Source organism: Oncorhynchus mykiss, chromosome 12 (assembly GCF_057628025.1).
Source record: "Oncorhynchus mykiss isolate SJ-2025 chromosome 12, ASM5762802v1, whole genome shotgun sequence".
NCBI lineage: Eukaryota > Metazoa > Chordata > Actinopteri > Salmoniformes > Salmonidae > Oncorhynchus > Oncorhynchus mykiss.
Genome location: NC_143033.1, coordinates 69,961,033 through 69,973,595, shown reverse-complemented (window position 1 = coordinate 69,973,595; position 12,563 = coordinate 69,961,033).

The following is a 12,563-nucleotide window of genomic DNA, read 5'->3' as shown; positions in this document are numbered from 1 at the left end:
ATGTAAGTTTTTTTTACATATATACAGTGCCTTGCGAAAGTATTCGGCCCCCTTGAACTTTGCGACCTTTTGCCACATTTCAGGCTTCAAACATAAAGATATAAAACTGTATTTTTTTGTGAAGAATCAACAACAAGTGGGACACAATCATGAAGTGGAACGACATTTTTTGGATATTTCAAACTTTTTTAACAAATCAAAAACTGAAAAATTGGGCGTGCAAAATTATTCAGCCCCTTTACTTTCAGTGCAGCAAACTCTCTCCAGAAGTTCAGTGAGGATCTCTGAATGATCCAATGTTGACCTAAATGACTAATGATGATAAATACAATCCACCTGTGTGTAATCAAGTCTCCGTATAAATGCACCTGCACTGTGATAGTCTCAGAGGTCCGTCAAAAGCGTAGAGAGCATCATGAAGAACAAGGAACACACCAGGCAGGTCCGAGATACTGTTGTGAAAAAGTTTAAAGCCGGATTTGGATACAAAAAGATTTCCCAAGCTTTAAACATCCCAAGGAGCACTGTGCAAGCGATAATATTGAAATGGAAGGAGTATCAGACCACTGCAAATCTACCAAGACCTGGCCGTCCCTCTAAACTTTCAGCTCATACAAAGAGAAGACTGATCTGAGATGCATCCAAGAGGCCCATGATCACTCTGGATGAACTGCAGAGATCTACAGCTGAGGTGGGAGACTCTGTCCATAGGACAACAATCAGTCGTATATTGCACAAATCTGGCCTTTATGGAAGAGTGGCAAGAAGAAAGCCATTTCTTAAAGATATGCATAAAAAGTGTCGTTTAAAGTTTGCCACAAGCCACCTGGGAGACACACCAAACATGTGGAAGAAGGTGCTCTGGTCAGATGAAACCAAAATTGAACTTTTTGGCAACAATGCAAAGCGTTATGTTTGGCGTAAAAGCAACACAGCTCATCACCCTGAACACACCATCCCCACTCTCAAACATGGTGGTGGCAGCATCATGGTTTGGGCCTGCTTTTCTTCAGCAGGGACAGGGAAGATGGTTAAAATTGATGGGAAGATGGATGGAGCCAAATACAGGACCATTCTGGAAGAAAACCTGATGGAGTCTGCAAAAGACCTGAGACTGGGACGGAGATTTGTCTTCCAACAAGACAATGATCCAAAACATAAAGCAAAATCTATAATGGAATGGTTCAAAAATAAACATATCCAGGTGTTAGAATGGCCAAGTCAAAGTCCAGACCTGAATCCAATCGAGAATCTGTGGAAAGAACTGAAAACTGCTGTTCACAAATGCTCTCCATCCAACCTCACTGAGCACGAGCTGTTTTGCAAGGAGGAATGGGAAAAAATGTCAGTCTCTCGATGTGCAAAACTGATAGAGACATGCCCCAAGCGACTTACAGCTGTAATCGCAGCAAAAGGTGACGCTACAAAGTATTAACTTAAGGGGGCCGAATAATTTTGCACGCCCAATTTTTCAGTTTTTGATTTGTTAAAAAAGTTTGAAATATCCAAAAAATGTCGTTCCACTTCATGATTGTGTCCCACTTGTTGTTGATTCTTCACAAAAAAATACAGTTTTATATCTTTATGTTTGAAGCCTGAAATGTGGCAAAAGGTCGCAAAGTTCAAGGGGGCCGAATACTTTCGCAAGGCACTGTATATAAAACATACAGTAAAAAGGAACAATGGGAATTTAATTCTGCTTTTAAAGTTGATAAACTTGTGAACACACTTTTGAGAAAAGGGTCTTTGAATGTTTTGATACTTACTCGAGAGCTCTCCTTTGTCTACACCCATTCAGCATTGTTCACACCCTCTTATGCCAGCCCCACCCGTCTCATTAAGGATTCACATGGGAAGTCATGTGCTAAACAGTGAGCAGTTTAGTAAAGAATAAGACTAAAAGTGGTAGTAGCCTACAATAAGGACAAATTCCAGGAAAACAGAAAGTGTCCAGATGTAAAGATACCTTAATAGAAAATGACTGAAGTAAAAGTAAAACTCACCCAGTAAAATACTACTTGAGTAAAAGTCAAAAAGTATTTGGTTTTAAAAATTATTAAGTATCACATGTAAATAGAATTGCTAAATTATACTTAAGTATCAAAAGTAAAAGTATAAATCATTTCAAATTCATTAAACCAGAAGGCCCAATTAAATTATTTATTGACGGATAGCCAGGGGCACTCTCCAACACTCAGTCATAATTTACAAACAAAGCATTTGTGTTTAGTGAGTCGGTGTGATATGTCACAAAATCATGTTACGACCACACATATCAATATTCATTTAAAGAAAACTATATTTTGCTAAGTCTTTCTGTGGAAGGGTCTCTACAGAAGGTGTAAACTGTACAGCCAATGGTTACTTGCATAGTAGCAATATCAGAAATAGATAATGTCAATATAAATAAAATAATATACAGTATGTACACGAACAACTTCAATAACAATAGTGACAAATGAGGTAGTTGTATGCACACAATCAGGGGTAAAGTGGCTGAGCAGCAGAATAAAAAAATGATAGTAGCAGCAACGTATGGCGTGTGTGTTAGGAGAGAGCAGATAGTGCTGATGACTGGTCAGTCCGGACCACGCATGGACAATGGAATCTATATTCGGAGAGCCTGTTTCTGTCCTGCCCTTGACTTTAGTACAGGGCATGTGATGTCTATAGCCTCTTTGTCACAAAACTCCCTGATCTTCTTAAAAATCTAAGTTTGTCTAGCTGTGTCCAGGCCAGGTGGTCCTTGTACAGGCAGACCATCTATGGGAGGAAGGATGTCAGCGTTGCATTTTGAAGACATTACAACCTTGCACAACATCAATTCACCTCCCAAGTTTAGATAAGAATTACCTCATACAATGCAATGAAAATGATATTCACCTGAAGTGCTGGTACTGCTTGATCTGTGGCAGCGGCCTGTAGTACGGAGTCAGGTGTTGTTGCCAGCCATAGCTTTCCACCAGCACCGTCCTCCAGTCCAACCTGCTGTGGGATGTTGACCCCTGTCACAGTGCTGTCCTTCACAACACCAGCAATCTCAGACAAAGTGTTCCCTCTGGTCTTTCTGAAGCGCTGCTTGATGAGGCCTCTGCGCAGTTGTTGATGAAGTTCACCACTCGCTGCAAGTCCTCATGCTTCAGGTGTAACCTGTGCTAGCTTGGGCCAGCTCTCTTTTTGATGGGATGCATTTGATTAGACCATTCTCCTTGTATGACTGGTGGAGGAGAGTCAGGCATGTTCTACTGATGCTGAAAGACAAATTCTAATGATACTAATGTTACAAACACTTCATACATGTAAGTCAATGTCAGCTAGCAAGTCAGCCATCTAACCTCTGCTAACATTAGCTAGCTAACAGCAAGCTTTAACTTGGGGTCTTTTGTTTAGACATGTAACGTTAACATTAGCTAGCGAACAAAGGAACTAAAATCCCAATCCAGAGTAATGTTAGTAAGCCAGCCATTGAAGTCCAGCTGGCTAGCTAACAGCAAACTTTAACTAGCAATACAAACCGTCTGTCATAGCTAGCTGAAGTTAACCAAAATATGTTCAATGTTAGCTAGCAAGCCAGCCATCTAACTTCCACTCATTTTAGCTAGCTAACAACAAACTTTAACTTGGGGTCTTTTATTTAGACCTGTAAAATTAACGTTAGCTAGCTAGCTAACAGCAAGCTTTAACTAGCAATACACACCAATCGTTATAGCTAAAGTTTACCAAAATAAGTTCAATATTAGATTCTTACTCGTACACATGAGTGAAAGATTCACGGTAGACTGCAACCCCTTTTATTAAATAAGACATCTTGTGCCGTTTCCATTTAGTTTGAACAGCTTGTTTGGCCCATTGTGTCAAGTCACTGGTTCACACTGACCATGTGCAATGCTATAAGAATCATCAGATTTTTCTCCCTCTCTGTCACCGATGCCATGGTTGCCCATAGTTTGAAGAATCCGGAGAGATTTTATACAACAGTTTTATACAACAGCCCTATGCATTTGCAATCAAACGCCAGAATTATATTTATCTCCTTATCATACGCTGCTTCTACCAGACATTCCACAGATTTCAAAACTCGGTCAACTACATCCGTGACAACAACACTGTTGATTGTCACCATTTTTTCTCCATCACTGTCTTCACAAGACTCTCCAATGTCTTCTTCAATTAAAAGGTTTTTACCTAAATCAGGGATTTCCTGATTCATTTTCAGAGTCAGAGCGAGTCAGCATGGCACGATCGTCCTCCAGAAAGTAGTCCATCGCAACTTTTTCCCACTGACCTTTGTCGACTGTGCCTGATAAATTCAGGGCAGCAATGTTATTGAGAGCAGTAACAACATATTTGCAACTCTCCATGGCTAAGGTTATATCTTTAGAAAAAGTTGCAGTAGAAAGGATTATTTACGCATTACGAGCAGCTCATTTTATAGACAAAAAGATGCTACACCGCAGACAAATCCAAACTCATCTCTCGGCATGTCCAGTCCACTCATTATCTCAGCCGATCATGGCTAGAGGGATGGTGGCTCTCTTTTTCTGTGGCTAAACCAACTAGACTCATAATTTAATATTGTATTCGTATTTACAGATGACATACAAGTTTGATATTAAGGCACATGAAAGTTCACATGTTCGAGAGGGCATTTCTGCCCAAAAACACACTTTGATAAAAAAATATATGTTTTAGGTTCAAACGGCTCTCCTGTGAAGTCGTGACTTGAGACATACGCCTAGTTTCCTGAATCGGGTCACAATTGTGCTGTTAAAATTGGCAATAAACACACAGATGTATTTTCTCAGAGCCATGGGGTGAGACAGGGATGCAACTTAAGCCCAACCCTTTTCAACATACAGTACAATGTTTTCAGAAAGTATTCACACCCCTTTAATTTTTCCACATTTTGTTGTGTTACAGCCTGAATTTAAAATTGATTAAATATATATATTTTTGTCATGGGCTACACATAATACCCCATAATGTCAAAGTAGAATTATGTTTTAGACATTTCTTCAAATTAATTAACAATGAAAAGCTGAAATGTATTGAGTTAATAAGTATTCAACCCCTTTGTCATGGCAAGCCTAAATAAGTTCAGGAGTAAAAATGTGCTTAAAATCCACATAATAAGTTGCATGGGCTCACTCTGTGTACAATAATAGTGTTTAACATGATTTTTGAATGACTACCTAATTCCTGTACCCCACACATACAATTATCTGTAAGGTCCCTCGGTCGAGCAGTGAATTTCAAACAGAGATTCAACCACAAATACCAGGGAGGTTTTCCAATGCCTCGCAATAAAGAGCACATATTGGTGGATTGGTAAAAAATATCAAAAAGTAGACATTGAATATTCCTTTGAGCATGGTGAAGTTATTAATTACATTTACGATAGTGTATCAATTCACCCCGTCACTTAAAAGTTACAGACGTCCTTCTTAACTCAGTTGCCGGAGAAGGAAACCCATAAAGCCAATGGTTACTTTAAAACAGTTACAGAGTTTAATGGCTGTGATAGGAGGAAACTGAGGATGGATCAACAACATTGTAGTTATTCCACAATACTAACCTAAAATGATAGAGTTACAAGAAGGAAGCCTGTAAAGAAGAAAAAATATTCATCCTGTTTGCAATATGTCACTAAAGTAAAACTGTAAAAAAAGAAGAAAAAAAAAAGAAAGTGTGGCAAAGAAATTAACTTTATGTCGTGAATACAAAGCGTTAAGTTTGGGTCTAATCCAACACAACACATCACTGAGCACCACTCTTCATATTTTCAAGCATGGTGGTGACTGCATCATGTTATGGGTATGCTTGTCATCTGAAAGGACTAGGAAGTGTTTTGGGGATAAAAATACATTGAGTACTGGTAAGCACAGGCAAAATCCAAAAGGAAAACCTGGTTCAGTCTGCTTTCCAACAGACACTGGTAGATAAATTCAACTTTCAGCAGAACAATAACTTAAAACACAAGGCCAAATATACAATGACCTTGTTACAGTTTTGACTTAAATCGTCTTGAAAATCTATGGCAAGACTTTAAAAAGTGTCTGTCTAGCAATGATAAATAACCAACTTGACAGAGTATAAAGATGTTTTAAATAACAATGTACAATCCAAGTGTGCAAAGCTCTTAGAGACTTACCCAGAAAGACTGACAGCTGTAATCACTGCCAAAGGTGATTCTAAAACGGGGTGGAATACTTATGTAATCAAGATACAAACAACTACAGTGACCCGGAAGAGTAACACTGCATATGCCCTTATGTCCACATGCAGTGTTTACTTTTTCACTCTTAACTTTAATTGCTGTTTGATATGGCTTACGAATTTTGCGCTTTTACCGCATCTTGGTCTTGTCTATGCCCAACGTTTTTCGTTAAGCTTTTCACTTTGGATGTTTTTATCTGCCCCACCACGCACCGGTATGGTAAGGTTGAACTCTTCCTCTCCTACTCAGCTTCCTGACAAAAGCTTCTCCCTCATTGCCTGCTGCACTGCTGCTTGGATCCCACCCGCCGATCTGCACCCCGTCTGCTCTGGCCTGTCTCCCCCTGTCTGGCACAGGTACCCCCACCACACTTCCCCCTCTTTCACAAGCTTTCGCTCGCCTCCAGCACACACACACCTACATATAGACACACACACACACACACACACACACACACACACACACACACACACACACACACACACACACACACACACACACACACACATACACACACACACACACACACACACACACACACACACACACACACACACACACACACACCACAGACGTTTGGATTGATCTGAATTTTATGTAGGCTAATTAACTGGTGAATCTTATTGTGTGAGCTTTACACAGAAACACTTTAATTAATTAGCATAAGCATACTATATATTTAAATCAGACTTGTCTAGCCTACTGGACTCATAGAGAGCTCTCTCACATATTTTGTTGGGGCCAGTGACTCTTTGAACTTACAATGGCTAGCCCCAATCCATTTTTTTCTTGTGCTATTTGTTTCATGACTCCATGACTTGCTCATTCACCCGACCGTGGGACAGATCATGTTTGTCCCACACTAGCGACTGACTTTCTATTAGTTACACGGACTCTTTGCGTCCCATCATAACCCCACCTCGCCCGCTTTGTATTCATGTTACCTGATGAAATTTCTGTACAATATGATCTTGTTGCCATCTGATGCAAATTCAAATGTCATAAAAAACAACATTGCCAAGCTCTTACTGTCTTCTGCCATACACTGATTATATTACTGCTGATGATATTTGGAAATATGCATGTATACCCTGGCCTGTTAAATGTTGCTAGCCCCAATTCTGACTTGTGATCTAATTTCTGCTTTGCTGATTCGTGCTCTCATAAAAGTCTGGGTTTTCTGCACACTATAATCATATTACCTAAAATGTATGAATTGAATGTGTGGGTTCACAGCTCCAATCCAGATGTGTTGGTCATGACTGAGACATGGTTAAGAAAGAGTGTTCTGAACACTGATGTTAACCTTTCTGGTTATAACCTTTTTCGGCAAGACAGATCTTCCAAAGGTGGTGGAGTGGCAATCTTTACCAAGGAACACCTTCAGTGCTAGATTGTCTCCACCAAGTCTGTTCCCCAAACAATTGATTTGCTGGTTTTAACCATTAAGCTTTCAAATAGCTCTTTGTTGATTGTTGCTGGGTGGTATTGTCCACCATCAGCGTTGGTCTGTACCCTACATACCCTAAGCTCTCTCCTGGCACCCTGCTCTAAGTCTGAATTTGTAATGCTAAGTGACCTAAACAGTGTCTTAAAACAATGGAACTCCCTAAATCTCTCTCAGATTATTACCAATCCCACAAGGTATTACCAATCCCACAAACACCCAGAAAAGGCGACTCTCCTTGATATTATCCCCACAAATAATCCTGAAAGGTATCAGTCCGGTGTTTTCTGTAATGACCTATTTGATCACCGTTGTACAACCTGTGTTCGTAATGGCTGCTCAGTTAAATGACTTGTCCTGATTTGTCATAGATGCTTGCTGAAAAACTTTAATGAGCAAGCCTTCCTTCATGACCTGGTCTCTGTAAATTGGTATAGAATCTGCTTTATCCCCTCTGTTGAAGTTGCTTGAACCTTCTTTTTCCCCCCAGTGGTATTGTTAATAAGCACTCCCCTATAAAGAAATCGCTAATTAAAAACAAGTTCAGCCCCTGGTTTGACCGCGATCTGTTAGCGTTGCTCCACCTTAAACTCGACACACAAATACTCAGGCTGACTGGCTCTCGTTCAGGCAAATGAGAAATAAGTGCACTCAGGCTATTCGGAAGGCCAAAGTTAGATACTTGAAGTACAAGTTCTGGAAACAATGAAAGACCTGGAGAATAACCCTCCTCCTCACAGCTGCCCATGTCCCTTAATTGTCTTGTCTAGTAAAAAAGGTTAAATAGATAAAATAAAAATGTATTAGACTTTTACTTTTCATATTTATTTTTACAAATGTTATAATTTTTCTTCCACTATGACATTACAGAATATTTTGTGTAAATCATTGACAAAAAATGACAATGAAATGAAGTTTAAAATGTCAAGGGGTTTGAATAATTTCTGAAGGCACTGTATATGAAGATGAAAACTGCTGCTGCACAACTAAGTTTCTAAATTTCACCTATTATATTCTACTATTCCTACTCTCAACAGTCATTTGAGACCCAGTTTGAGACATATGGAGATGATAAGAAGTCGACCTTCAGCTAAACTGTCTGTCAGCTATCGTAAAATAGGCCGAAAGAGTCCAATTGTAGGCTAAGTAAATACTCAGTTCTCAAAGCCTATGATCTCCAAGAGAGAGCAACATGTTTGATGTCTGATATGGCTGAAATAGAAGGAGGAATCTCCAAAACGTAGAATAATTGTAAATGTGTTTACGGAGGACATCCATTAAGTAGCGTGGTGAAGAGAGATGGAGAGAGAGAGAAGACTCACTTGCACCTTTCTCATTAAACAGAACAAAAGAGGCATGAGGATAAAACACTATTTAATGTAGCTCTGCTTACTTACTGAGAAAACAGATAGAAGCGTGACTAAAGGAAGGTTAGCGACAATGTAATTCAATGACATTAGATGGAGTGCACACAAGTACAGCGATAAAATAATATATTTGAAGGAATTGTAAATAACCTCTGAAGAGAAGGTGTGAAAGGCAGGGAAGGAATGAGGGAGAGGAGGGTGAAAATGAAAAGGCTGTTGATTTCAGGCCAAACTAAAGGCCTACCCAGAACAAGAGAGAGGGGAAGAGCTGTCAAATGTTTACTTTCTTCCTCCATCCTTGTTCCTCAATTCCTCTCAAAGCTCATTATGTCAGTCTGATTGCTTACAATAGGTTTTTTGATGGTAATGGTTGTATTAATTTGGGATCTATCACATCCCACAACTGTACCAGACTATGTTTGGAATATTTATTTTTCATACAAAATAGAATGGGTCAACTTTTATACTATGGGGGATAGTAGATTGACATAAGCTAGTGCTTTTGCTGTTTGTTAGGCCTACTCATCCTGTTGGCTGAAGATTAATAAACGTGCACAGTTCTTCCAATTTCTTCAATCTGGGCCTCGGAAATGGATAAGGACACGCGCAGTTGCGTCCCCGATGTGTCTGTCTTCACCTGAAGCCTGTGAGAAAGACTCAATCACGTGATGGACATTGGCTAATGAGAATTGAGCTATCTGAGAGAGCCATGTGAATAAGAGGTACTTTGGAGCATGCAGCCGGGAGAAGGGAATTATAATTATTCAGCCCAAGGGTACAGCGGCCACTGGCCACAAAAGGCATGGATTTTTTTAAGGGGCACACAAGGGGAATGACGCCGGGAACTTTGAGGCATTATCAAGTGCTTGTCAAATTGTGAATGAGAGACTGATGAAGTATGTGTAGCCTGAGCTAAAAACTAAGCAGAGCTCATGCCATTCATGCAGCTTCTTTCAAATCATCATTGGAATCTCATAATGCAGCATTAGAATACATAAAAAAATCTAAACATATAGCTAATGTTGCATAAATAACTCTAAATTAAGCATTTCTTTGTTAACCACTCAACACCGAATAGCCGCATGTGCGTGCTCCCTAAAATTGTTTAGAGGAAACCTCAGTTCTATTTTATTCAGCTATGTTCAATTTAATTCTTAAATAATGCTATAAAATAATGCCACGGAATTCTAGGAAAATCTTGTCTGCTAAATTAACTAGTGTAATCCTCAGACAAATGGCACAGCCAGATCAGGGCCTAACATAAGGACAACTCAGAGTATGCTGTTCTGTTCTTCTGAAATAGACTACATTTTCTTCATATCATGTTTCTTTAAACCTGTCTAAAATGGATTTATTGCGATGGCGTAGGCTATGTATTGGCTTCCTATTTCGCAACAAAGCATCCTTCACTCATGCTGCCTAACATACCCTCGTAAAACTGACCATCCTACCGATCCTAGACTTCGGCAATGTCTTTTACAAAATAGCCCCCAACACTCTACTCAACAAATTGGATGCAGTCTATCACAGTGCTGTTTTGTCACCAAAGCGCCATATACTACCCACCAATGTGACCTGTACGCTCTCGTTGGCTGGCCCTCACTTCATACTCGTCGCCAAACCCACTGGCTTCAGGTCATCTACAAGTCTCTGATAGGTAAGGCCCCGCCTTATCTCAGCTCACTGGTCACCATAGCAGCACCCACCCGTAGCACGCGCTCCAGCAGGTATATCTCTCTAGTCACCCCCAAAGCCAATTCCTCATTTTGACCACCTTTCCTTCCAGTTCTCTGCTGCCAATGACTGGAATGAATTGCAAAAATTCTCACCTCCCTCACTAGCTTTAAGCACCAGCTGTCTGAGCAGCTCACAGATCACTGCACCTGTACATAGCCCATCTGTAAATAGCCCATCCAACTACCTCATCCTCATACTGTATTTATTTATCTTCCTGCTTTGCACCCCTGTATCTCTACTTGCCCATTCATCTTCTGCACATCAATCACTCTAGTGTCTAATTGGTACATTGTAATTACTTCGCCACCATGGCCTATTTATTGCCTTTACCTCCCTTATCTTACCTCATTTGCACACACTGTATATAGATTTTCTTCAACTGTATTATTGACTGTATGTTTTGTTTATTCCATGTGTAACTCTGTGTTGTTGTATTGTGTCGAATTGCTATGTTTTATCTTGGCCAGGTCGCAGTTGTAAATGAGAACTTGTTCTCAACTTGCCTACCTGGCTAAATAAAGGTGAAATAAAATAAAAACAAAATATTACATGGATTTATTGTGATGGCGTAGGCTATATTACATGGATTTATTGTGATGGCGTAGGCTATATTACATGGATTTATTGCGATGGCGTAGGCTATACATGGATTTATTGCGATGGCGTAGGCTATACATGGATTTATTGTGATGGCGTAGGCTATACATGGATTTATTGTGATGGCGTAGGCTATACATGGATTTATTGCGATGGCGTAGGCTATACATGGATTTATTGTGATGGCGTAGGCTATACATGGATTTATTGCGATGGCGTAGGCTATATTACATGGATTTATTGTGATGGCGTAGGCTATACATGGATTTATTGTGATGGCGTAGGCTATACATGGATTTATTGCGATGGCGTAGGCTATACATGGATTTATTGTGATGGCGTAGGCTATACATGGATTTATTGTGATGGCGTAGGCTATACATGGATTTATTGTGATGGCGTAGGCTATACATGGATTTATTGCGATGGCGTAGGCTATACATGGATTTATTGTGATGGCGTAGGCTATACATGGATTTATTGCGATGGCGTAGGCTATATTACATGGATTTATTGTGATGGCGTAGGCTATACATGGATTTATTGTGATGGCGTAGGCTATACATGGATTTATTGCGATGGCGTAGGCTATATTACATGGATTTATTGCGATGGCGTAGGCTATATTACATGGATTTAATCGACTTTTTCAAATGTTGCAAAGGTCTGCATCGTTGGCTTGTAGGCTATACGTGGAATCCAGGAGATCCTACATGTGTTTATGTTAATTAACAGTCAATTACTGTGAGAATGGCAGTTATTTGCTTGACAATCACCAGCTGACAAAATGTCATGACCACCACAGCCCTACCCCCTGTCCCGTCAGCCTTGGTTAGCCTCTGAGCGAGGCCAGCTAGTTTTACTGGGTGCTTCTGGGTGACAGGTGCCCTCACACATTAAAGTCCCACTCACCTCTAGCCAGGCACACATACACACACTCGGGTATAATCAATGACACTCAGGAGAAAGCAGGTACACACACACACGCACACACAAACGTTTGTCTATCTTTGTGGGGACCAAATAATTGATTCCGATTAAAAATCCTGTTTCCTAACCCTACACTTAACACCTAACCCTAATAGTAACCCTAACCCTAAACCTACACTTAACACCTAACCCTAAACTTAACACCTAACCCTAATAGTAACCCTAACCCTAAACCTACACTTAACACCTAACCCTAATAGTAACCCTA